This window comes from Trachemys scripta, chromosome 2 (genome assembly GCF_013100865.1).
Source record: "Trachemys scripta elegans isolate TJP31775 chromosome 2, CAS_Tse_1.0, whole genome shotgun sequence".
Lineage (NCBI taxonomy): Eukaryota > Metazoa > Chordata > Testudines > Emydidae > Trachemys > Trachemys scripta.
The window spans coordinates 178,566,237-178,593,696 of NC_048299.1; the positions used below are offsets into that span (position 1 = coordinate 178,566,237).

A 27,460-nucleotide genomic window follows, 5' to 3' on the forward strand; every position below is an offset into this window, starting at 1 on the left:
ACAAGGAACTTTTTTGGTATTGTTTATCTTAGAAGCAGAGAACAGTAATGAAATCTGGAATACCTTATTCAATGTGTAGAAATCCTATGATGCATTAGTAAAGGCTTGATGGAAATCAACCCTCAGCACTCTTTACGCTGCCATATATTTATTTGTTTTTAACAATCCAGGTGTATAGTGGGATGCTGAGACACAGCATTCCAGTGATATGGAACAGTTTATAAAAAATGCATTAAATGAGCTGTGACTGAAGAGATTTCATAGCTCATTTTTAGATAAGCGCTCATTAATGGAAGGACGGGTGGTGTGTGTGTGGGGCGGGGAGGTTTGCTTGAAGTTGGGTTAAGATGGGGTTATCTGCTTTTGCTTCATGCTTGGCAGAGTTGGCAGAAAAGCTTACTAAACCCTGTGAACCCTTACAAGCCTAGCCCTGAAAATATGCACAAGTCCTTGAAAGATCTGAGCCTTCCACTTCCAACTTCTTAACACGTGTTACCCCAGTCCTTTCCAACACAAGCTGGAAGGCTACTAAATATCTAGCGTAATGCCTCCTCCCTATTGCTCTCCCTTCACTTTCATTTGAACCATTCCATGTGTTGCTTTGTGCTGCATGGAAATAGGAATAAGGTTTTCTCTTGTTTTTTAACCAAATGTAAGTTTACTTTAAAATCACCCTATCCTAGCCTACCACAAACCTCATAATAATTGGGCCAAATCTGACACTTTTTACTCCAGGCAAAAATTCTATTAAAGTCTTTGGGAATTTTGCTTAAGGATTTAGTGAAGACTGCAGAATTTGGATGGGTTTCAGTCCTTCAGGTCTAACAAACAAAGTGACATGAGAAGAGGACTAAAATAATTGCCCTTTTTTTTTTCATATCTGGGCCAAGAGTCCCCTGCTACTTCTACCCTTCTGCTGTCTCATGTTTTATGACAAAGCCTAAAAGAAGAGGTGCATTTCTTCTCCTCTCCTTCTTTAAGACTAGCCTGGGCAGCTTCAGACAGGGCTATATAACAACAAGCTGAACCAACATCCTTTCAAAGGGAAAAGTTAAGATAGCTGGGCTATCAGGTAGAACTGATTATGTGCAAGTGATATGATGAAAGTACCAGACAGGCTGATTCTCTGTCTTTACAATGTGAATAAAATACTTCAGGAATAATAATATAATAAAAAAGTGGCTTGGAAAAAAATGTGGTGGTTAATATGGATGGATTAGCCAATATCAATGTATTTGTATAATGTTGTTGATGTGACTTCACTGATGCATGCAAAATAGTGTGTTGCTTTAAATAAACTGATCTGCCAGTGCTGAGAGATGTTCATTGTGGGGATGGCATTGATGTCTCAGCATGGACTTGGATTTGGACAGGTAAGATTCTCTTGTAAATAAGCACTGTGTTCCCCGGAAAAGTAGTGTCCAAGAGAAAATCTTGTGTTCATAGAGCTCCGGGATGTTAATAGTAGAAATATAATTCCTTTACTGTTTGAAGGAAGAGAACTGAAGAGAAACATATTGCTTCTAAGAAGAGTGAGATATTGATGAATGCCAATTTAGCGCACACCTTCCTAACTATGAGGATGTAATATGCTTTAGGCAGGGCAGTAGTTTTGTATTCAAAAGAAATGCATTTTACTTTTCTATCCCTGATACAAGGAAGTGAGGCCATCATTTAGGAAGAGATAGGGAAGCTCTGCCTTAGTGGATGGACAGTCATTTCAGGCCTGTGTATCACGTTATGGGCAAGTTTAGTGATTGCAAGAAAGGCTACGGAAGTGCTTTATTCTTTTAACTACTGCTTTTTCTTGCTTGCTAATCTGTAGTGTCCAGACATCTTTGTTACAAAAACTTCTTAAATTATGGTGGGGAGCTGCAATGCTGGCTTCTGCTATACTTTTCTTCCATATGGGACGAAGTACAGGATTCAGCATCTGTGTGGGAAGCTTATCTTAAACCAGGCTTGACTAAGGTTCTGTCTACACTTTGAGCTAGGGGTGTGATTCCCAGCTCTAGGTCACATTACCCCACTAGCTTTCATTGAGCTAGTGCTCTACAAATACAGTGTAGCCTGAGTGATGGGAGGGGCTAGCCGCTCTGAGTGCATGCCTATCAGAGATACCAGGTATGTACTGGGGACTACCCCCTCCTGCCGCTTATGCTGTTGTGGCTACATTTGATTTTTAGCGCACTAGCTCTGATTGCTAGCATAGGATGTCTCCTCAAGCGGGGAATCACTCCCAGCTTGATGTGTAGACATACCCTGAGATGTGAAAATCTGCTATGCTTGTCCGACAGTTTGGATTTATGCTGCTTGGTTGGGGGGAGGGGAGGGAACCCTAAATGCAGCTTAACTGAAGTTTCTGCTATGAAGGGATTATCAAATTCATATACACTGCCATTTACTGTATTCTAGCCTGAGTCTTGCTTCAGAAGAGTTGAAGTGTGTAGACTGAATGATATGGTGTGTACATCTTTGTACTGTAGTAGCAGTGCACTACTAAACACTTCTTGTATTGGATGTGACAACTAGCATTTTTCGATATCTGTTTGACCACAGAGTTTCCAACATTACTAGTGGCTTTGTGATTTACTACTTTTCAATTTGTTTAATTGCTTGCAGTCTACTTGGTGAATAATACTATGTGGGAAACTGAGAACCACAAAGCTTTTTCCAGTAAGAATTTTGCTTCTAAATTTTAGTTGCAAAACATAAGCTACATTTGGGTCTATCTTAAAGTTTCATGGACAAATTTTCAAAAGCTGTCTCTAAAATCATTCTTCTCAAGTTCATTAAATACAAAATGGGTATTTAATATCTACCTATGTAATTTACATTTGGAAATACAGTTTTTGTGTACAAACAAATTGAGTGGAAAAAATGGACATACAAAAAATTGTGCCATCAAGTTGCGGTCCCTTTGAAAAATGTGACACTAGGTAACAGATTTTTTTATGTTAAGTGATTACTATATTTTATGCAGATTAAAGTGAGAACAACACACCATCACTTGAATATTCCAAAGCAATGTATCCAAAAAGAAATAGATTCCAAATCTTTCAAGTTCATTAGAAGGAAATCACAAATCTGAGTCAATTTATTTGTGTAGGCGTTCCTGGGATACACACAAATATGATGGGCATAGAGTTTAACAATCAGGTGTGATTAATAATGATATAGGTGGATCTCCCGTGTAGGTCTTATATCAGTGTCCAAGTTTATGGCTTCTTAAAAATGATTTAGACCAAATCATTAGATGCTAATCAGTTTCAGTAGCGACAGTAGTGACTAAATTAAGGAAAACATCCATTCATCAATGTGGGGAACTGTACCTTTAAGAAGCTCATGTTATGTAACTGAGGCAGTTAGAACTGTGACACTGTATGAAGCAGATCTTTGTCAAGCACCTTGTCTCTGAGTGATTATTGAACATCACAATCCATGTGTTTTAATGTTTTACTTTTTCCTTGGTACCATATAGAAGGCAATGTTTTATACATAGATGATGAAAAAAGATTTTCATGGTAAATTATATGATTATTCTGCTTCTGCTGAATACAATCTAGACTAAGTGACAGACCTTTACTTGGGAAAACAAGGAAGTCTGGATGGAAGATTTTTTTTTAAACATTTAAAGCTTAAGTCAGAATAGTGAGAGTTCTTTTCATCAAAAGGAGTTCTTATATGCCAAACTGGAGTGGAGAATTTAGACTGTCAGATAGAAATACCTCCGAAGAGAAAGTGGTACCACACACAACCACTGTGACAATACAAGGCTTACATTTACTAACTGATTTTGTGATGGGGGGAGGAGGGTAGAAGATGAAGACTGAATCCAAGAATAAAACCCGGTCAAAAGGCCACATCAGTCCAGCTTGGCAGGCTGGCATAGTGGCTTCTGTAATTATGCTGGTGCCTTGTATATATGTGTCTTTTCCACTGAGTTTAAAAAGGGCTGTCCTCTAACTATCGGGTCTTCCACCAGACAAACCACTTTTGTACTCATTGTTTTTTTTCCTGTGGAGTCCTTGATGAGTCTTTGCTCTGTGCTTGTGTTTGCTGACTCCACCAATGCTCTTGGCACTGCTGTCTTGTCTCTGTCTGCTCAGTGAGATCACAGCAGACTTCTGAGGACACACACTATCTGGAACAACTCACGCAGTAACCACACTTCTGTATGGCTAGATTAGCATTCATGCCTACTGATTAAGTTTTTCAGCTTTAGTTCATAATGGTTCCTTGACTGAAATTACCAGAGCTTATACTGAGAGCGTAGTTGATTTTAGGTAGAAACTGGTTTGAATGGTGTATTGTTCTTTGCATCACCTCTGGCCACAACTGAATCTCCTCTCCTCTCCACTCCCAAACACCTCCTCTATAGCTTTAATTTGATAACATTCAAAAGAAAGAAAGAAATCTGGAATAACAGTGTGCCAATACAGGCAAGGCAATTAAAAAAGGATGAATAAACTATGGACCACTCAAAATGAGGATTTAAGTTTAGTATTAAAATTCTACAAAATAAATTTTAGGTCTAGTTCTCTTTTTCTCTCTGACTAATATAAATGTACAGGTTTAATTTCCCAACTTACAGTAGAGTGACCAGATGTCCCCATAAAATCGGGGATGCAGCGCGCTCAGGGGAGGTGGTGGTGGAGAAGAAGCAGGGCAGGGGTGGGAACTTGGGGGAAGGGGGTGGAGTGGGGGCGGGGCGAGGGCGGAGCAGGGTCGGAAAGAGGCGGTGGGTGGGCGAGCACCCACCCAGCAGAGGGGAATTCGGTGCCATAGGGGTGAGAGGTGGGCGGGGGGGGGGGAGAGGGGGGGGGGGGGGGGGGGGGGAGCCGGGGGGGGGGGGGGGTGGATTGTGGGTGGGACTGATCGTACCCCAATGTGTCCCGATATTTTAGTTTGGTGATCTGGTCACCCTAATTTACAGAGAAAATTATAAGTTCCTCCACCAATATTTTAAACTCAGTAACAAAGGCAACATCCTCTTTGATTTGTAATGGATAATTTGGTTGCATATCCTGCAGTTGTTTCCTGCGTGGAATGTTCATTGATGACAGCAGGAGTTCCATGCATGGAATGGGTGCAGAATATGCAGAGAAGAGTTGCACTGTAGATTGGAGAGTTTTACCCTAATAGAAAAATTGGCTGGCTAGAAAATTGGATGCCAGCAAATATTTCTTTATATCTTGCGTACAGCCTCTCCAATGTTTTTGTTAATAGAAGTTTGTCTTTTAATCTTTAAAAGGTAGGGAACCTTTTAAACTATACATCATCTAGAAAACCAACAAGCCAACAGATTTTTTTCCCCATTTTTATGTGAGTTGGGACTCTGTGTTTTTGTGAAACAGCGATCTTTTGGAATGTAATCTGTGCCAGGATTTGTTTGTGGTTTAATCTAGTCATTGCATCCCACTGTACTTTTTCCCCGCCCCTCATCCTGTTCTCTGTTTTGTTTCATACATATGCTATTTTTCCTTTTTTCCGAGCCCAAAATTAACCAGCAAACAAAAAACCCCATGTTTAATTTCTGGTTTCCAGATTTGCTCTACGTTTGGATGCAAACCTAATGTGTTTTTAGCTTCTGCTATTCAACTCTGCTTTATGACATTGATATTTACAGTGCAAATTCTATAACAATTAACATTCCTTCAGGCTGAGAATAGCACTAATAGAGAGCCTGTCTGTGAGCTCAGAGAGCAGGAGCAATGGTGTGGGAATGGGGGTGGAAAGGCTTAACATGGGATTGAACATCTTAAAAAGGAAGAAAAAAAGAGTAGAAATAAGAGAACAATAAATATAAGCCTTCAGAAGGAATTAGAACATGAACAGTGAATTTTTGCCATCAGATCTGTACTTTAGATACAAGTAAATTCCAACTATTTTAACCTCAATTTTTGGACATTTAGATTTGTCTCTCAAATCAAAAATTTATATAGATATCTAGTTAGATTACCTGAAACCCTGACTGTTCAAAAGTTTCAGTTATTCCTAGGGATAGTTGAAGTAATATGGGGTTTAGTTGTACTTTTAGTTTTTGCTGGTTGTTTTTCTGCTTATCTTCTGACTCAGCAAAACTCTGCTTCTCCTACACAGTTACTTCAGGCCTCCAGTCATCGACAAAAAACCCCATCATAGGTGGAGCTGCTCCATAGCTCTTTCTGCAGGACAAGTGTGGTGCTGCAGACACTCCCTTTCTTTGTCCATTGTTATGGCCACCTAGTAGGAGCAGCACGCTCTGTGCCGTAAACTCTGTGTCAGTCTAATACTCCTGAGGGCCAAAAAAATTAAAGAAGAATGTAATGTGTGTTAAAAATGAAAATAAAGCAAAAAGCGAAAATTGGAGCATTTTGGTTAGAATGAGGACAAAGTGTAGTGAGAAAAATATTTATAGCTATTGCTAAGTGGTGTGAGCGTGATGGGAGAAGATTAAAAGCAAAGAAGAAAAGTTTTGGTATTTGAAAAATGATCAGTATACCTGTTCTACCTATGGTAACTTTATATTTTTCTTTTTAGAGTGTAAAGAAGAAGCTCATTTTAAAATGTAAGTTGTCATATTTTTGTCTTGTGTGTTCATGTGCAAATATTTTTACATTTTGCACAGATACATATTTTCTTGTCTTGTTATGTGTAATGATAATGAGAAATGAGAAAACAGCTTCATAGGTGATAAAGGACATTACAAATGTCATGCTGTGAGTTAACTGTAAACTAAATTGTGTTCAAATCATCAGCCTTGGGGACTGTTCCCCTGCTGTGTTTTATCCTTACTTCTTCCTTTATCTGTTTTCTGATAGGCTTTGCAGTCTAGTCCCTGCCAAGAAAACATACAGCATTGGAAGAAAAACAGGAGTTGATTTATTGTTTATTTAACAAGTTTAAAAAAAAAAGATGGTTTCAAAATGGATAGTTGGTGTCATTCTATATACTCTGACCTCTAAGCTCCTTTTTAAAATATTACAAAAATCCTCCTTCATAAATATTAGTATGCTTAGTGAAATACCATAAATTGGTATTGTTGAAATTAATTGATGTGATCTAGTGTGACTTCCTGTGTAGCCCAGGGCATAGAACTTACCCAAAATAATTCCTATTTGAGCTAAGGCATACCTTTGAAAAATAAATCCATTCTTGATTTAAAAATTGCCCATGATTAATGCTACGTTTTAGTCATGGGTATTTTTAGTAAAAGTCATGGACAGGTCATGGGGAGTAAACAAAAATTCATGGCCCATGACCTGTCCATGACTTGTACTATATATCCCTAATTAAAATTTGGGACGGGGTACTCTGGAGGGAGGGGCAGGGGCGCCACAGGTGCTGGAGGGAGTAGTGGTAGCATGCGGCCCGCGACCCAGGCTGGGGGGGAGGGTAGGGGGTGGTGGCGGCATGTGGCCTGGAACCCCCGCTGGTTGGGCTGGCAGTCTACCTACCCGGGTCCGCGTGTCCCTGCAACTCCTAGGGGGAGGGAAGGCCAGCGCTCCCCTCGCTACCCCCACCATGAGCTCTGGCTCCGCAACTCACATTGGCCGGGAACTGCAGCCAGTGGGATCTGTGGGGCGTGGCGCCTGCGAGCATGAGTGGTGTGCGAAGACTCCTGGCCCCTAGGAACTGCAGGGACATGCCAGCCGCTTCCAGGGAGCCCCCCGAGATAGTGCCACTCCGCACTCCAACTCCTGCCGCATCTCTGAGCCCCCTCCCACACTCAAACTGCCCCAGTAGCGGCTGGTGCTGCTGGCCCAGGAGCTGCCTGGCAGTCCCTGAACCAACTGCACCGGCCACTGCAGAAGTCACGGAGGTCACAGAAAGTCCTGGAATCCGTGACCTCCGTAACAGACACGCAGCCTTACCCATGATGGATTCTTGTTGATGTTCTCTGTCAAATTGGCTTCAGTGGAGCATTATAGACAACAATGAATTTGGCCCACTCTTCTCAATCAGACTGTGTCTTCTTAAGATGGAGCTATTTTAATGATTCAAACATAATTGCATTTAGAAAAGAGTATATTTGAACACAGGCATGGTCATGTTTAAATTGACCAATTATTTAGCCTAATTCTGAGAAGCTACTGCTAATCTCTTTTTTTTTCTATTCAAGACCATACCTAAAGCCAACAGAGTTTTGTAAAGAAATATTTCACATTTGAATGTTGGTACTAATGTGTCAACGTTTAGACATGCTCCCTATCCCTCTCCCCCCACCCCATGGATCGTTTAAGCAAAAAATTGGACTAGGTGGTAGCTATTGCCATTTAGAAAACAATGTGAAGCCACTACTGGAGTGTGAGAAACTGATGCCATGGATTTGCCTCATTTTTAAAGTGGTTTCCTTTCTTGGTGCATATAACTGATACTCATGTAACCTTACTTGAGGAGAAAAGATGCAGAAATATAAATAGAATGGGATTTGTCTTTTCATAATTTATTTAGTCTCCTTTATGACATTTTGTATTTAAAATGCATTTTAAAAAATAAACATGTACATTAGAAACAAAGCTGCTCTTTGACTAGCTTGAAGCAATTTTTTCTCCTACCTGCCTTAACCACAGAGTCACAGTTTAACTAGTAGGCAAAGTCAAAGAAGTGGTAATTTCGAGGCAAGTTTTCTAGTTAGATATGCAGTGGTGGATCTTGGAGTGCAGGGACACCCATGCTTGTTGTAATATTGAATTTCTCTTTGTTGATAGTGGTTCCTATATCATTTACCTTCTCCATGGCTGCTGGACACTGAAAATATAAGATGTATCTAAAAAGAGTTATGAAGGAAGATATGCATAGTTATCATTCACTGGCAGAGAGGGGGTTGTGTAAACAAAACTGGATGCAGCTTTTAATTTGGGAGGAATAAGATTTCAATTTCAATTCGAAGACCCCTATTTGAAATATTTTATGCCCTGAAACATATGAACTTTTCACATAAAGAGGTACAAAAAAGATTTGGTAATGCAAATCTGTTTGGTAAATTAAATGAAATATGTATTCCATGCAAATTGTTTTACAGTTAATTTTCTGAGAGTGGGGTATGTTGGGACTGTGGTAAAAGAAACTGAAAGAATTGGTATATATCAAGAAAAGGATGAAGAAAAAAGAAAATAGGTCAACTTTTTTCATTTTGAATTAATTCTACTGCAGAACTAATTAATGCAAAGTTTCTGTGTCTTAACGGGTCGGCTGTGTAAATCAGGGCTCTAACCAGCAATTAAGTGGCAGATAACCCAAGATATGCATTGTGTGTATCAGCATAATAGGTCAATTTTAAAATAATGAACTCTTCAGGAATAATTTCTTCAACATATTGGGCATACCACAGAGATTGTTTTTAACATTAAAAAAGACTGAAAATATCTCACGTGGCAGCCAAGGAAAAGCAAAAACTCGCCTGGACAAATGGAATTTAATAAATTAGGCCCTCGAACTAAGATGGGCTCCATGCCTGTGCAAGGGTTCGTCTATGTGGAGATTACTATAGGACTGGAGCCTTATTCCTCACATGACTAGTTGCTGAGCTGCACTTGAAAGCCTTTGATGGATGGACTAACTAGCACATCTGGACTCCTGCCTCTGTTTCCTAAATGCCTGTGATACACAGAAGAAATAAATGACTTAATTTGTCCGCAGGACCAGATTAGGGTATAGGTCCTAGGCACTACTGGCCCATATTAGAGCCCCAGCTTCTGGAATTGTGATTACATCTGATTATTGTTCCATTAAAATCCACCCAAAAAACCCAAGTGAGTTTGTAGCTCTACGGTTGAGAAGAAAATATTTAAAATGTGACCTAAGCTATGGGTGGCTGTCTGTATGACAGAATCATGGAAATGTAAGGTTGGAGAGGACCTCAAGAGTTCATCAAGTCCAGCCCCGTGTGCTAAGGAAGGGCCAAGTAAACCTAGACCATCCCTGGCAGGTGTTTATCCAACCTGTTCTTAATCTCCATTGATGGGGATTCTACAATCTCCCTGGGAAGCATATGCCAAAATTAACTATCCTTATAGTTAGAAAGCTTTTCCTGATATCTAACCTAAATCTCCCTTGCAGCAGGCAAGTAAGCCTTGTATTTCTTGGCCTATCTTCAGTTGACAGGGAGAACAATTGATCAGAGTCATCTATGTAATAGCCCTTAACATATTGGAAGACTGTTATCAGGTCCCTCTCAGTCTACTTTTTTCAAGACTATAAACATGGCCATTTTTTTTAACCATTCCAAGTAGATCAAATTTTCTAAACCTTTTATCATTTTTGTTGCTCACCTCTGGACTCTCTTCAATTTGTCCTCATCTTTCTTAGTGTGTGGACTCAGTACTCCAGCTGAGGCCTCACCATTGCCGAGTAGTGTGGACTAATTACCTCACATGTTTCAGATATGACACTTCTGTTAATACACAAGAAAATATTATCCTTTTTCTCAGTTGCCTCATGTTGATAGCTCTCATTCATGATCCTCTATAACATCCAGATCTTTTTCAGCAGTACTACTGCCTAGCCAATTATTCCCTCTTCTGTATCTTCCTAAGTGAAGTAACGTATATACTCATTCATAAGCTGAATATTTTTGGTAAAAAAGTGACGCATCAAAGATCCGGGGTCGGCTTATAAATGGGTCTACACCAAAATTTGATGATTTTAAACTCTATGGAATCATTGAATTGAATATCAAATACATTGTCGTTTTGTTTACCTGGAGTGTATGCAGGCATGGAGCCCCTCAGCTCCCTGTGGGCGCGGTTTGCCGTTCCCAGCCAACGGGAGCTGTGGGAAGTGGTGTGCCACTTCCATGCCTGTGAGCGCTCCAGGTAAACAAAACGTCCAGGCCTGCTAGAGGCTTACCCTAACGGGCCAGGAGCCAAAGTTTGCCAACCCCTGAAATATAGGGTCAGCTTATGAAAGAGCCGTACAGTTTTTGCTATTTTTACCTAACTATCTTGGGGGTCGACTTATAAACGAAGGGGCTAATGAATGAGTATATATGGCACTTTGCACTTATTTTTACTGAATATCATCTTGCTTACTTCAGAACAATTCTCCAATTTGTCAAGGTCATTTTGAATTCTAATCTTGTCCTCCAAAGTGCTGGCAATCCTTCCCAGCTTGCAAATTCTATAAGCATACTCTCCTCTCTATTATCTGAATCATTAATGGAAAATATTAAATAGGACAGACCTCTGCAGGACTCCATTAGATAACGTCCTCTCAGTTTTGACAGCGAACCATTGATAACTACTCTTTGCTTATGGTTTTTCAACAAGCTATGCACCCATTTTAGAATAATTTCATCTAGACCACATTTCCCTGGTTTGTTTATGGGAATGTCATATGTGACTGTGCGAAAAGCTTACTAAAATCAAGATAAATCACATCAACTGCTTCCCCTTATCCACTAAGCCAGTAACTCTGTCAAAACAGGAAATTAGATTGGTTTGGCATGATTTGTTTTTGACAATTGTATGTTGGCTATTCCTTAAAACCCTATTATCCTCTAGAGCTTGAAAACTGATTATTTCATTATTTGTTTCAGGATCTTTCCTGGTTAGGTTGACCGGTCTACAATTCACTGGGTCCTCTTTGTTTCCTTTTTTTAAAGAGGTACTGTGTTTGACCTTTTCAAGTCCTCTGGGACCTCATGCATCCTCTGAGTTCTCAAAGATAATGGCAAATAGTTCTGAAGTTGCTTCAATTAGTGCCTTATGTAACATAGGGTGAATTTTGTCAGGCCCTGCTAATTCGAATACATCTAACTTGTCTAAATATCCTTTAACCTGTTCTTTTCCTATTCTGAGTTATATTCCTTCTCCCTTGTTGTTAATATAAATTGTATTAAACATATGGTTACAATTAGTTCTGTGATGTCTACCTGAGTCTACAATCAGCCTAAAACAATAGTTGTCTGAGGGTATGGCTACACTGCAATTAAAAATCTGTGGCTGTTCCATGCCAGCTGACTGGGGCTAGGGCTAAAGGGGTGTTTAATTGCGGTGTAGACATTTAGTCTTGGGCTGCAGCTCGAGCCTGAACATCTACACTGTAATTAAACAGCCCCTTAGCCTGAGCCCCGTGAGTCTGAGTCAGCTGGCACGGGCCATCTGTGGGTGTCCAATTGCAGTGCTGACATATCCTGAAGGGCATACTGCTCCATTCAGATAGTGGGATACTAACTTTAAGACCCACATCTCTGGATTGAACTGCCAACACAACCCTAGCAAAAGACTGTTTGTGGCAGGAGGAGAAGGGTTTAGCAGGCCAAGACCACTCACCTGAGCTTATAAGTACTGGAGGACCCCACTGCTGTCATTCTGGCTCTTGGGTTCAGTGGAGGTAATTTCTGTACTGTCCCTGCTACTTCTCCTGTTCATGCTGCTGCCCCAATTTCTCTGGGAAGGAAGGGGGTGCCCACTTTCCACAGCTGTTCCAGGTGGTTTTGGACCTTAACACGGGAACAGGATTGTGGGGCTGGGGCCATGTCAGGCTGTACCTAGTACCTAGATTTGCCTTAAATCAGCCATGAATGTTTTGCCTCCCACTTCGCTAAATTCCTCCTCTGAGGCCTGGTCTGCACTATAGAGTTAGATTGACATAAGGCAACTTACATCGACTTAACTATGTCAGTGTACACACTACAACCTTGTTCCCACTGATGTGTGTCCTACTACACCAGCATAATAACTCCCCCTCTCCGAGAGGCACAAGGCTTATATAGGTGTAGTTGAGGCAACGCAGTGTCCGTGTTAACACTGCAGGTTACTTACATCGGCTGTTGGCTGTCATTCTTGTCAGTTTCTGTGGTCAAGGCTGAAACTGTAAAATTGACAAGAAAGTCACTCACAGCTCGGTCTGTTGCTCCTGGCTCCCCACTCCCTGCAGGGAGCATGGCTGCACCAAGGCTCCTGGCTCCCCGCCAGGAAACCAGCTACACTGAGGGTCCCTGCTCTCCTCCGGGAGCCCATCAGTCACCCAGGCTCTGGGCGTGAAGCTCCCTGCCAGGAGTGTGAGCGGCAGCCATGCTCGGAGCAGGGAGCTGAGAGCATGGGGAGCAGCCAGGCTCCTGGTGGGTAGCAGAGAGCTGAGAGCCCCTTCGGCTGCCGGGTTCCCAGAGGGGAGTCGAGAGCCTGGGCAACAGCTGGGCTCCTGGCGGGGAGCTATATGCAGAGCTGTCAGCCCCCCACAGTGCCCCTGTTAAGTCTGTGGAAGTGCTTCTGGTGAGGACGCGTGCCACCGGCAGAAGGAAGGTATTGTCGACATGCACCACCTCAGTAATTACTGCGGTGGCTGTAAGTCAATCTAACATAGGTCGAGTTAAGTTTGTAATGTAGACTTGCCCTGAGTCCTCTCAATGAGTCCCTGTTCTATCCACATTTAAGAAGAGTGCACGTGACTAACAATACAGTGGTCCTCTGTTATGTTCATGGCATACCAACAGAGAAATTGGATAAAATTGTAATATACTCTTTCTGGAAGGTTACAGTGTAACACTACTTTTTCTTAAAATCCAGAATCTTAATGCATGAGAACCAAAAAGAGAGAGCAGGATGCTTTGTAAGACAGAGATACACAACTCACCCCATCTTGCTCTAAGCTGACTCTTTACAGACTCTCTGCTGCTAGACCAAGATCACATGCTTCCCTACAGAACCCCTTGTCTGCAAGCATGACCAGGAAAACTCCTGAAATTTAAAATGGTAGCTTACAATTTTAACATAGTTTTCAACACACCATATCCTTCAAAATACACCAAAGGGTGTAGCTGCTTTTTAATAGTGTTTAAGCAGACACAGAGGAAAAAGGTCATTTTTGTTTGAAGATTCTATTCTATTCTGGTTCTTAAACTGCCCTTGTTACCATAATATCTGAGCAGCTTTCAGAAGTGAATGGAGTGATATGACTAGCATTTGTCAGATGTGGTTTGTTCGTTCTTTCTCCCTCTTCCTTGGGGAAATAGGGCCAGTAATATGGCACATCGTTTCACATTTGTGTATGCCATCCATCAGTCAGTATAGCTCGTATTTTTAAGTGGAAGTTGGATCAGATAAGCAGCCTGTTCACATCATGTCTTTTTTCTAGTGCTACAAAAAAATGAGATCCATTTTTTGTTTTTATTGTTTTTCTTTTGTTTAAAAACCACATTGGTAATCTGTGTTGTCCTTAGAAAAATGACCATGGTTTTTAATAAATAAAAATAAATATTGTGGACTGCTCTCTGGCATGTAATTAAATTTTTTTTTAAAAAAATCATTGTGTTCAATTCTCTGAGGCTCGTGATGTCTATTTCATGTTTGGCTGTCTTTGCCATTTTACAGTATCCCATGGTGGTGTTAGAGGACCAGATTGTCGCTCATGTCTTGTCGATTTTGCGGGGTTTCCCTTCAAGACTTCAGTGCTGTAGAGCAACTGGCATTTAGTGACCTTCTGCATCAGTAGTTCCTTCTTCTGGGCATTAACATTGATTTTATGTGTCTTGGCATGTGAAGATCTAGAGCATGCCCCCTGACCCACCACCAAAGAGCATATATTGGCTCCAGCTGCCAAGGAGGCAGAGGCAGCATAATGTCAAGCATTAGAAAGTGGCAACCATGGGAGATTCTGTAGGGGCAGTCTGGGTAAGGGTGTGAATGGTCCACAATGTGATTTGGGGGGTAGGGGGGGGAAGGAAAAAGGGGGCATTCCATCTGCTCGGTGTATGAAATCTGTGTCCAATTATGCGCTCAACCAAATTCAGCCCAGATGCTGGTGTGTACATGTTAAATGCCGTTTTCATTGAACATCTTAAAGCCAACTCACTTCTCTTACTGCAAAGGAGTGCGCACGCGCATGTGCATGTGGAAAGAGACATACACATGTTAATTGTTTGGGAATAAAGAGCAATAAGATGAAAAGAGGCTTTGCCATAGGTTTGAATTGATGGGAGTAGCTTTTTATGTGTAAATGAGAATGAAGTTATTTAAACTGTATCTTGTACTGAATTAGGGAACAAGATAGATTTGACTTGCTCTAAAGAAATGCATTGTGTGGTTTTATACAGGCTATCAGATTTGAGAGTTCAGCCCTGAATCTGAGTAGCTCAAGTTAAAATCCAGAAGTACATACTTGAGAAAATTAAAAGTAAACATGTTATAAGTGCTTTTAAGAAAAACATTCTGTTTCCCTGAGCTGTTAATTTTCTGTTGGTGGTGGATGGAAACATGTCATAACTATATTCACCGACAAATAGTGAATCCAGACAAGTGGAGGGAAAAATGGAATTCAAATGATGGCAGTTCCACCTCTAGTGGGTTGTCTGCTTCTCTTTTGCCCACCAATCTTTGCCTTTATCTCTCCTATCAAATAATAGTATTCTTCTACAAAATAACTTCTATTGCATATTCTATCTGAGGATTTCCAACAACTTCAAACATATTAATTAATGAGTCTTTATACTCCTGTTGGGTAAATAAACGATTACTTCCAGATTATAGATGAGGAAACTAAAGGCCAGAGAGATTAATTTTCTGCCAGTCATAATGATAGTCTATTACAGTATTGGGAATAGATCCATATTCTGGGGTTCCCTGTCTTTTGACTTAATCCCAATATAATTATTTTCTCTATCTATCTATCTATCTATCTATCTATCTATCTATCTATCTATCTATCTATCTATCTATCTATCTATCTATCTATCTATCTATCTATCTATCTAATAAAGCAAGGCTCTTATAAAGCAAGGCTCACCCTTCTTTAGTTCAGTACCAAGGTTCTCTTTCACTACTGACCTCATCAGATGCTAGCCTCTTTTCCAGGCCACTTTCTCTTCTAGCATTGCCCCCACCCCCCGGATATGTGCTCTTTGGTTCACCCACAGGTCTCCCCATTATCTATATCTGTTATCTCCTCACCTTCCTCTCTCTTTCCTTTCCTATTTATTCCTCATTCCAGTTTCCATCTTCCCATCTCCAATGCTGTGTTGCCAACTTCTTAGTTCTGATCCTGCCGGTTGTTTCCCTATTTTGCTCCCTGTTTTTGATCCCCAGATTCCTAAGCATTCCTTTCTATCATAGGGTATATCTTCACTGGAGCTGGAGGTGTAACGTTCAGCTCAATACCCACACTAGTTCTGATCGAACTAAAATAGCTGTGGAACCACAGTAGCATGAGTGAGCTGCCTTGAGTATATACCTCAGGTTTCAGATGGGATCATGCTGGGAGAGGCTAACCTATCCCGCCGCTCACACTGCTGTGGCTACATTTCTGTTTTTAGGGTACTAGCTCATTGAGAGTTAGCATGGATATGTCTACCCAAGCTGGAAATTACACCTCCAGTTCCAGTGTAGACATACCCTGAGAGTGAGATACTGTACCTGTCACAATGCCCATGTGATGCTAAACCAACAAGAGGGGTATGAACAGTGCATCCATTATGTCAGTATTTGAAGACTGGGCTAGAGGAAACTCACCTATGGTGTTTTTTGTTTTGTTTTGTTTTGTTTTTTAAATGGTCCTAAGATCAACAGCTGCATCAAGCAGCTGATACTTCCTATATCTCCTTTTGGTATATACTGACGATAAACAAACGCATGTAATATAGGTAACTGTATTGAGCATCTCAAAAGGAGGCTTGGGCCTGGCTGACTTGTATTCTTGTGATTTTTTTTTTCTGTCTGCCTTGTTTTAAATAAAGTATTAAAGGCTGTTGAGTGGTTATGGCCTACTAGATGGTAAAGCTTGTGCGGAGAGAAGGAAATTCACCTTCCAAGTCAAGACTATACCTTGATTTTATTATTCCGTTAAACAGATGCCACAAGAAACTTGGGCACATTGGGTAGGTAAAAAGTTAAGTGAACAGAAGTTTACATCTCTCTCCCCTTTTTTACATTGTCACTGTCTTGGATCTTATATAAAGATGTCTGCACCGTGAATACGTTCAACAGAGACTTTATAAATAATGAAATTTACTTTTCTTTTTCTCAATGATGATCTTAAATCTTAATGCCATCTAGTCTGCTTTGCCCAAAGGCTAGCTTAAATTACACCTCCCAAGACCAGGAAAACTTTCAGGGCCAAATTTTCAAATCACGGCCTCTAATTATGCAGTATATTTCACGTAAATAGTGGAATTTACCTGCATGAACCCTAAAATTTGAGTCCACAAATGAAAGCATGTAAAAAAAAATTGCATACACAGGTGATTCGCATGTTCAATTTTCATGCACACTAATGGAGGCCAGGATGATGCCCTTTAGCAAACATTGCTCTTAGAATATTTATAGACAAATCCTAAGATCTAAATTTCTGTTGATTTTGGTTGGAGCTGAGCATGCACAAGGAGCTCAAGATTTGGCCCTTAGCCCAGTCACAACTCCGGTGCCCCGCTCAATTTTTATTTTTAACTCTGCTCAGTGTGGCAGATGAAGAATATGTCCCAAGTGATTCTTCCAGCACCAGCTGAGAGACTCCTGGCTTATTTTTGTTCACATCAGCCACTGACACATTTTAAGGTGTGCTTCTCTGCATACAGTATTTGAAGAATCTATCTCAGATACAGGTGGCAGCTGGGCTTTGAAATTTTCTTGGCAGTCAGCTCAAAGTGTATGGGGAGTGGGCCTTTATGATAATATTCAGAGTGAACTCTCTTCAAGTGGTAAAATCTTCTAATAGTGATCCCTTCCATCTGAGGCTTACAGAACTACAGAACATGCCCTTGGTCCACAAGCAGAGCGCCGATAATTAAATTCAAGGATCCAAGGAATACTTTTATGATTAATAAGATTAATGTTGATTGCGTCTACGTACTAGCTAGCTGCAATCTTTGTTGTGACTGCCAAAGAAGTCCAATCCCTTATGACTCTCTCATAAACTTGTGTGTGGTATTTTTCTTCTTGTGGGTTTAGTTGTTACAAATAGAAGTGGGTTGTTTTGCATTTGAAGACAGGGCAGTCTGACTGGAACTTTAATGATCTTTTATTTATCCACTGCTGATTTAATGTGCAGAGCATTCCTTAGCAAGATCATTAAACACAGCATTTTATGTTCTGTCACATAAAATCAGATAAGTTTATGGTAGGAGGAAATCTTTATCTGTTAAGTGCTCTAACTGCTTCAGGTGCAAACTGAACTAAAAGAAGTATGCAACGGCAAAGCATGCAGACTCCTACACAGTTATTGTGACCATGATTTCAGTATATCAGAAGAACATTACACTATATGCATCATTATATAAAAACTCATAGCAAGTTACCAAACCACCCCATTTACATAAACCTCAGGCTTCCAGACTGTCATGACAGTGACCTCATATGTAACCCTTCCACCACTGTATCTGTGCAGGATGGGATCTTTCTCATAAACCACAGTGGTAAAAATGTTGTGGCTACCACTTTTTGCGGGTGTTGCTTAGTTTGTGTAGTCAGATTCACTCTCTATAATTTGGCGACCTTTAGTCTATCCCTGATAGCATTAGTATCTAGATTGTTTGAGACTTCGTATATAATACAGTCTGTTTTCATGTGGGCCCTCTTATTTGCTTAGTTCATGTGTTTTTTTGTTTGTTTGTTTTAGTATAAAAGCTTGTAATTCAGTTTCTTTTAACTCCCAGCCTTTTAATTTTGGGCAGAGACCATGACAATGCTCTACAGGAGGCTAAATAGACCTCTTTGACCTTAACTAATCATGACATTTTAATCCTCATATATAAAAATGATATTTATGTTTCTTGTCCTTAGATAGAACTAATGAAAGATTTCTCACAGTAGAAAACATTTTTGCCCTGGCATTTTTGGCATAAGTACCTTCTCTTTGACTTTACTATCATTAAGTGGGACTGGAATGTAATTCAAGGCTATGTTGCTGAGGTGTAATCTTTGGACACTTCATATCTGACAGGCTTTAGCGTCTGCAGTTTAGACTGTATTGTTCAAAGAGCTAAAAGAAATGTGCTTAACGCTCTGGTGATCTCACCAGAAGAATGTTTACTTAAGTTTATTTTCTTCCACTTCTTACTGCATGTGTTCTTTCAGGTGAAAGTGTGTATGTGTCAATATCTGTCACATCAGGTTTTGGTGTACCCCCGCCAACTCTGCCTGTAACATACAATGATTTAGTCTCCTATTCAATTTCAGTGGTTGGGTTAGTGTGTGGGTAGCTGGATGGCGTTGGTGGCCTATGTATACAGGTCAGACTAGATAATCTGGCGACCACTTCTGGCCCTAAATTTTGATATTAATTTACTGATCTTACTTGTATCATAGGTACATTAGAGTTTATAAATGTACTATTTTATTTAAATAGTCTGGGCCAAATTCTGTCCTCAAATATACATATTTGCAATTCCCGCTTGCATCCATAAGAGTTGTGCATGAGTGTGCCTCTCCAAGCAGAATTTGACTTTAAATTAAGAATGAGAAACTTAATGTTTAAAAAAAAATGTAAAAAGGAAACAGCCAGCACAGTTCAGGAAATATGGATACACGTTAGTACATGTAAAAATTCATTCTGCTGGGGAAACCTGGCATAGTTTTTGTTCTATTGATTTGTTACCAAATTTGATTGTTGGCAGGCAGTTGAGATGGTAGTACTTGGTAATGGTGCAAACTCAACAACAATTACAAAAATCTTCAGGAAAGTGCCCTGTAAGTAAATAATGTTGGTTTTGCTACCGGTTTTCAAGTTAATAGTCACTAAAATGTAGTTGGAATTTCAGGTAGGGGAAGCACGAAGTTATTCAGAATTACATGATTTTTTTCAGGTCTAATACTGTCTGAACTGGTTGGGCTGGAAAATATTGTTATACATCATTGGGAAGTTGGAATTCCTAATGTATATTTAAAAAAAAAAAAAAGCCAGAGAACTTAAAACAATCACAGATCTGGTCTCTCAGCTCAGGAAACTATATGTAGGCTACTTACTAGACAGGTCAGGATGCTTTGTGGGTCAGTTCTCTGTTGTGCTAATGTGTTCTACATTTAATTTATTTTATTTTTATTAGTGTTTACTTCGGTATAAGTCTTGCTGAACACTCCAGACTGTTAATTCTGCTATTGTTGACACAATTTGGCTTGCAAGTTTTTGTCCCCTTCACAAATAGTGAAAGTGTGCCTTCTCTTGTGGAAGAAATGCATGGAAACTGGCTAATGTTATGAGACATGTTATTCTATCTGTCTTTCGGCACATCCAAAACGATTAAAGAATGGCCTCTTCTGTCTGTCTATAGCACATTGGTCCTGTTTTTATGGAGCTGGTGCAGTAAAATAAATAAATAAATAAATAAAGACTTTGCACTAGTTCTATTAATTGAGGCAATGTCCAGACTGCAATATGTAACAGGACATTCTATTTTAGCTGAATTTAACTTGAAATATGTAGGTTTTTTCTATAAATGTGTGGTTATCAGGGGCTGTTGAAACTTAATTACAGCAATGCATTTGACTTCAGTGTCTACTTGAGAAAATACTGGGGACTTGGCTAATTACTTTAAAATGTATTATTTTTTTAACTTTTCCATTGACATAAGGTTACTGAGAGCTTGTGTCCTGTTCTCTCTTCATTTCAGGTATGAGTCATGTCAGTACAGTGAAAGAGGAGGATTTATGTTTCTGAAGTGGAATTGTGTATGTGATCAAAGGATTTACATGCAGCTCTCTGTGCTGTAGTTCCTTCCTGCTCCAGGAGGGACACCTGGGGTGAGTAATGGGATAATTTATAATTAACTCAGACCTTTCTTCGGGAGGCCTGTCGTCAAAACAGGAAGATATAACTCTCATGGTTTCAAATGGGAATAGAAGAAACTTCAGATATTGCAGAAACACCCTTTAATTATAAGCACCAACCTTCAAAGTTTACTTTTCCTCTTTAGTAACAAGAGATTTTCTGTAAAGAGTGGCATGAGGTTTTGATAAATCCCATGCATTTGAGCTTTCCAACACTCTTCAATGCAGCACTTTTTGTAATTTGGGTAGCTTTTATTTGCTAAGCAATCAAAGAAGTTGAACTGACTCAGTCCTAAGAGAAAACTAATCATAGTAGAGCTCAGGGTGAAACCTAGGAGGTAGAGTTCAATCAAACTTTTGCATATGCTTATGAGTGTATCAGAAAGGTTAACATTGGTCAGGGATCTATCTGTATTGCAGCTGGGCTACATGTGTGGGTTTTCAACTAGCTGCTGCTGCTATTTCCAAAAACGATCACCTTAATCTGATTTGGTCTCTCTTCTTCCCTCCTTCCTCATAGACAAGGTTGTGGGTACTCCTCCAACAACCATATCAGCTGTACTGGCTTAAATTTAACACCGGTTATTCTCACCTCAAGCATGCACCTTGGTTAAATATATCATTAAAAATTAAACTAAACTGTTCAAAGAGGAGTAGATAAGGTGAGAGATGGAAAGATGCAGTAGTAGAGAATAGAGTGGGTGGGGAAAATTTCTATTGAACTGTGATTTGACAATAAGTGACAACCATTTTTGTAAAATATGTTTTCTGATGGGCTGTAATTGAGAGTTGCAATGAAGATGCTTCTAGAGCTGGTGGTGGAGGGAATATAGGAGGTAGAGGAGAAGATCCAGAGAGAAAGGTTTCTGCACAGGGAAAGAGAACAGAAGGATAGAAGTGCTTAGGGTGTAGTGGGAGAGGTTTTGCACTAGGGAAGCATGTTAGGTAAAGGGAAAGCAGGGCTCTGTATCAAAGAAGGTGTGAAAAGATAGGATTCAGTGTGTCTGATTTCTGCCCACCACTATATTGTGAATGGCAGAAACCATTGGATAGTGGAGAATACAATTTGATTAATATAGTTTGTCACGTGTGCATTTAGATACCTTTCTCCAACTAGACAGTGAGAAAATCAAAATATGTTTCTGTTGTACCCACATGTACAAAATATATCTTAATTTAGGTGTAGTTAAGGCAATGGGAACTACAGTACTTTCTATATTTTGTGTACGTTTTCAAGAGAGACACCATATAATACCACCCAGATACCCAATCACAACTTATGAAGCTACATACCCAAGTTTGAGTGATTTGAGATATTATTTGAAAATTGAGATTTGTGTGGAGCCTTGTTTAATGTTTTGTACATTTGGTGACTTTCAAAAGACGTTACAAGAATACTTAAAAAAAATTACTAACATACAATAAATTCCTTTATTGTTCTGCTTGTTCATGTTTTTTTTTTCTTTTTTTTTTTTGAGGGGAGGGGATAAGATTTGGATGATTTAAATTTAGTTTTACAGGATACATACTTCAGTTTGTTTTTTTTTTAAGTAAAGTTAGTGTATTTGCTCTTTCTCCTGTTGTAGTCAATGGGGAACTACCATTGAATTAAATGGGACCAAGACCGAGCCCATTGGTTTATGAAAGGATTTTTGTTACATTATTTTAACTGGTTAATGAGTGCAATTATATCAGATATGCTCATATTTGGAACTATCTGGTGCACTGCTCATTTAATAATGACCACTTTGTGGGCATTCTGTATAGGCAGAATATCTATCGGTGAGGTATGGTATTAAGGGTATCATTAGCATGAGATTGGGGTAGCCATGGTGGCTCATTCTTAATGAATGCCAGTAAAATCTTTACATTACACCACACCATCATGTGCCACATGTTTAATTGTTCTAGGAATGTTTTAGTGAGTGCCTGAAATTTTTCAGTGGAACTACTACTAGTATCCCTCCATCTGTAAAGCCAGGTTCTTTAGGTGCTATGAATGCAAATTATACAAGGCTTAGAGGAGAACAAGAAGCAATGGTCTCAAGTTGCAGTGGGGGAGGTCTAGGTTGGATATTAGGAAACACTATTTCACTAGGAGGGTGGTGAAGCACTGGAATGGGTTCCACCACTGGAGGTGGTGGAATCTTCATCCTTAGAGGTTTTTAAGGCTTGGCTTGACAAAGCCCTGGTTGGGATGATTTAGTTGGTGTTGCTCCTGCTTTGAGCAGGGGATTGGACTAGATGACCTCCTGAGATCTCTTCCAACCCTAATATTCTATGATTCTATGAGAAAAAAACCCTGTTATTTTTTAATAACAATTACCTAAATTTTTTCATCCACAAAAATGTAATTAAAGTCAATATTTTGGAGTCTTCCAGAGCTAGAAGCAAATGGCTCTTTGGGAAGCTGTGACTCTCCCTTCTACTTTGGATGTTTCTATTTCTACTCCTACTCCATAAGGATTGGATGCCCTTGTTGTTGGGCTTTAATTGCTAACCCCATAGTTCAGTCTTTAATTTTCTGGGGTTTAATCTCTTCATAAAAAAGGTAGGTAGGTAATTCTATTGAATCTGTAAAGATGCTAACCTAGCATCAGATGGAAGAGTATGATGAGTTATCAATGGTTCAAGCCCCTGGCTCTTATCTCTGGTCTTGTTTTTTTGTTTTTTGTTTTAAATCCTTCTCAAACTAAAGTGATTGAAAAGCTTTCCAGATCTGATCATTGAAAAGATTTCAAGTGAAACTTTTGGCTCTTATAGCAGCATGAGATCATATAATGTGATATGAGCTGAATTGGTACCAGAGTTTGAAATGAAAACGAAAACATGTTACTATTAGCCTCTCTCCGCTATTTTTCAGGACTGTGGGTAAAATACTGGCTTGCTGGTCAACTGCTGTACATTATGACTCCATAATTTAAAAGTGTAGAGTTTCTTTAGTATGTGTGAAGTGTGTGTATTTCTGTTTGCAATTAGTATGTTTAATTTACATCTACTCTGGTGACAAAATGTTTTAGGTTTGGAAACTATTTTAAAACTTAGGGCAACTAAAGAAAATCATCGCAAGAGAGGTTTTACGGAAGCTGTGTGTATTCCTAGAGTTTCTTACAAATGCAATACGGCACTGGGGACACAATCTTTTCTTTAAACTTTCTATTAGACTCAGGGTCTTGCTCCTTGTTACTACTCTAATTAACATTTATGCATGTGCATGAGTGTACACACGTGTGCATATAATATGTACTAATGTATTAATTGTATACACACATACATGTGTACGTTTTATCTTTCTCATCAGAAATGTAAGTTACATAATGCCTAAATTACAGATAAGAAAATTACATTAAAGGAACTTTAATGTTGCAAAGTCAAGCACTCAAAAGTGCCAGAACTGAAATTGCCTAAGCAAACTTAATTCAGCCCCTTATATGTATGCATTATGATAGTGTTTTAATCACATGATCACAAGCTCCTATTTCATTCAGAGCACAGACTGGATAAGACTTATTGGATGGGTAGCTATTTGATATTTTGTTTTGTCATTCAGTGTGTGGCCCTATGCCCTATTTGCTGCACACTCTTCAGACCCTGCATGGAATGCAGAACTATTATTATCCTCATGGAGTTTTTATGGTGCTGATCATGTAGTATGTGAATGTGTCACAGATAGCAATGAATTTGTCTTTACAATCCCCGCCCCCCCTTCATTCCCATGAGTTAAGGTTGTTATCCTACTTTTACAGATGGGATCTGAGGCACAGTGAGAGTAATGTCAAAAGCATCTGCTGATCTTAGTGCCCAAACTGAGATGCTTTGGGTCTGATTTTTTTTATTTAAGCGTACTTTGTAAAGTTTAGCACTTTATATATTCAGAGCAGGCCTCCCATTGACTTCAGCTGACCATGAAACCACCCTTCCTTTTCCTGCAGTACATTGCCTCATTCAGTACACACCTTCTGACTTTGCAACAAATGAGGTAGGGTTCCTGCAGATAACTGCCTTATTCACCACATGTTTCTGATTTATTCTTTGGGCACTGTCCACCTGTGCAATGAATCAGGCGGGGGTCCTATGGAAAAATACTATGTTATCATGTTATTAAAAATTATATCATCATGCATACGTATAAGGGGCTGGATTAAGTTTGCATAGGCAACCTTAATTCTGGCATTTCCTAACTTTTGAGTTGATTTGCAATTGTAATATTCTTTTTAATGTATTTTTTGTATGTAATTTCCTAGTTTTTTTAAAGTACAATAAAAAAATTCCCTCATATTGACCCCCAATCTAGGTCGTCATAAGGATTTGGACCTCTGCCACTTGAGGTAACAGAGTAACTGGTAGCAGTAGTAAACTGATATTACTCGAGTGGGATGAGACACACACTTTGCTAGTGCATGTCACAGATCTTTGCTGATAGCAAAGGAATATTGAGACTCAGAATCGTAGATTCAGCTCCAAGTTCTAGAGGGGAGTGTGCTCTCCATTTGATTCTGTCCATCCCACAAGTCTGATCCTTTCTAAGCTTATCTTCTCCAGCCTGTGCCTGTCTTAGCCTCTCCCTGCTTCTCGCTGGCTCCTGGCTCCACATCACCACATGAACCACTTTGTACAAGGTGTGGACAGATCTAATATTGGCATAGCCATCAATCGCTATGGAGAGACTGACCACCGGAGCAACTAATGCATTTTCTGGCCTGTACTCAGACTGACAAGAAACCAGGATAACTGAGGCATTTAAGTGCTCTGAGAGTTGGACACAAACTTGTCAATAATCGATCAAGAATGAAAGATTAAATCGTGGATGATATTTGGCCACATTGTTATCAATTGATGTTTTTCTGAGGAATGGGCCTGCCACAGTTTTATTTATAGCAGCTGGGGATATTGTCCTCCCCAAGGGCAGGAAACTGACAGTTTCCACCAGCTGTGGGCCCAGTTCTTCCCTGTTGGCTTTCAGAAGTAGGTAGTACAGTGGGTAGCACAGGTTGTGTCATGAGGTATCTCTAGAACTTTAGTGAGCAACACTGGCCTAAACACAGGCCATGGAAGGTTTACTATTTGTATCCTCCAGAAATGGCTATGCCACCGTGGAAACATTCTGAAGTAACGGTTTAACTTTTATGAGCTAAGAACTTGAGGACACGACTTGAGGAGGATTGCTACACTGGAAGGAGTAGGGGAACTGAACCTTGTATGTGGTACCTCTTCTACCCCTTCCTCTGGTTTTTGTCTTACAGAATGTAAACTCTTCACTGGGACCATGCCTTCCCATATGTCTATGCAACATCTCAAGCACTACTTTAATATAAACAATAATAGATGAGGGCATAATATATCAAGCAATATAATTGAATTCACTGTCTGTGACGTTAAAGACCTTGCAAGAACCAGCTCTCACAAACACAACTGCTGAACGGTCAGTGCCATTCAGACAGAAATGAACCTTTTCAGAAAAATGCATTTTTGTAAAGCCTTTCAAATACGGCCCCATTTTGAAAACCCTTTAGATTTGTGAATTGAAAGAATTTAGTATTGATTTTTTGTTATGTATTGCTATAGATGGGCCACATCCTACAGCCTTTAATCATAAGATTGCAGCTGGACTTCTTGCATGAGTAAGGATTACTTGTGTGAGGGAAGATTAAGGGTCTGACTTCTGTTGTATCAAGCAACCCTTGTTTCTCCCTGAGTGGTACCAGCTTACCCTAAACTGCCTGCCAAATGAACAGAGATTGGGGCAAAGTGTGCATCTCAGTAGAAACTGTCAAGCTTTAGTATAAATGCAATGTAATCTTTAAAAGTCTACCTTGGAATTAATTCACTTACAAACAAAACAAGAAAAATATCAATTAAAATTGTTTTTCCTATTTGTGTTTCTGGTTTCCCTGCCATAAACTGAATTTCATTCTGTAAAATAGCCACACAGTGTTTTCTTTTAGTAGAATCTTATATACATTTACAAAATAGGCTGCCAGTTTTGTCTGAGCAATAAGGCACTCTGGAGTTTGAAGTCTTAACCAGAGGTATTCTGTGAGGCTGACCAAGTACAGTACCTGAGGCATGTGTTACTACTAACCTATGCCATAATTACTGTACGCATGTAGCTACAGGTATATGCACATATGGCTTTCCTATTGTGAGCGTTCAGATGATTTGCTAATGCAGGCCAATACTCACATCAACCTTTGTCTCTTTGATCTTAATAGATCACCACAAACCAGGTTATAAACTGGCATACAAGGTTCAACAGTAGGGCTCTGTAAACACTTTGCTTAGAATCCATCCCCTCCTTGAAATTAGGGTGGATTCAGAGCCTCTTTTATCAGTGAACATCAGCTCCACCATTTGCAAAGTTGTGATGGTGTTATGTTTAGTTGCAAAGTTGTGATGCCCGCTCCCTGCCTGTCTTTGGGGACAGAGGTGCGTGTGGCCTATACTCTTCTCACTCAGTCCTAAAACCAGGAGCCTCCTGCTGTGGTCTTTTCTGGGATGCTGGGTTAGTTATTACATCTTCACTCCCCAACCTGTTTGTTGTACATATCTAAGGATGGTGGTGAAGGAGACAGAGGACTACTTGCTATTGGTCACTACCTCCCTGACCGTAAAAGGGAGTGATCTTTCCTCATAAACAGAAAAACAGACGTGAAGAAAGAGCCAGAGTGGTGCTCTAGTGAGCTCAGGGATAGATACCCATAATTCCTTGAAACTAGAATGTAAAGAAAAGAAGCCCTTTGTCTTAATCATTCCATAGCAGCCATGTCAAGGATTACAGGGTA

General features: G+C 39.8%; 1 long non-coding RNA gene across 3 annotated transcripts in view; it reads left to right on the top strand.

Moving 5' to 3' along the window:
• LOC117873254 overlaps nucleotides 1–27,460 on the top strand; it is a 322,619-nt gene that overhangs the window by 165,773 nt on the left and 129,386 nt on the right. For all 3 annotated transcript variants that reach the window (XR_004644680.1, XR_004644679.1, XR_004644681.1), the window contains exon 4: nucleotides 20,522–20,651. This is a non-coding gene — a long non-coding RNA (uncharacterized LOC117873254). The remainder of the gene's footprint in view (nucleotides 1–20,521; nucleotides 20,652–27,460) is intronic.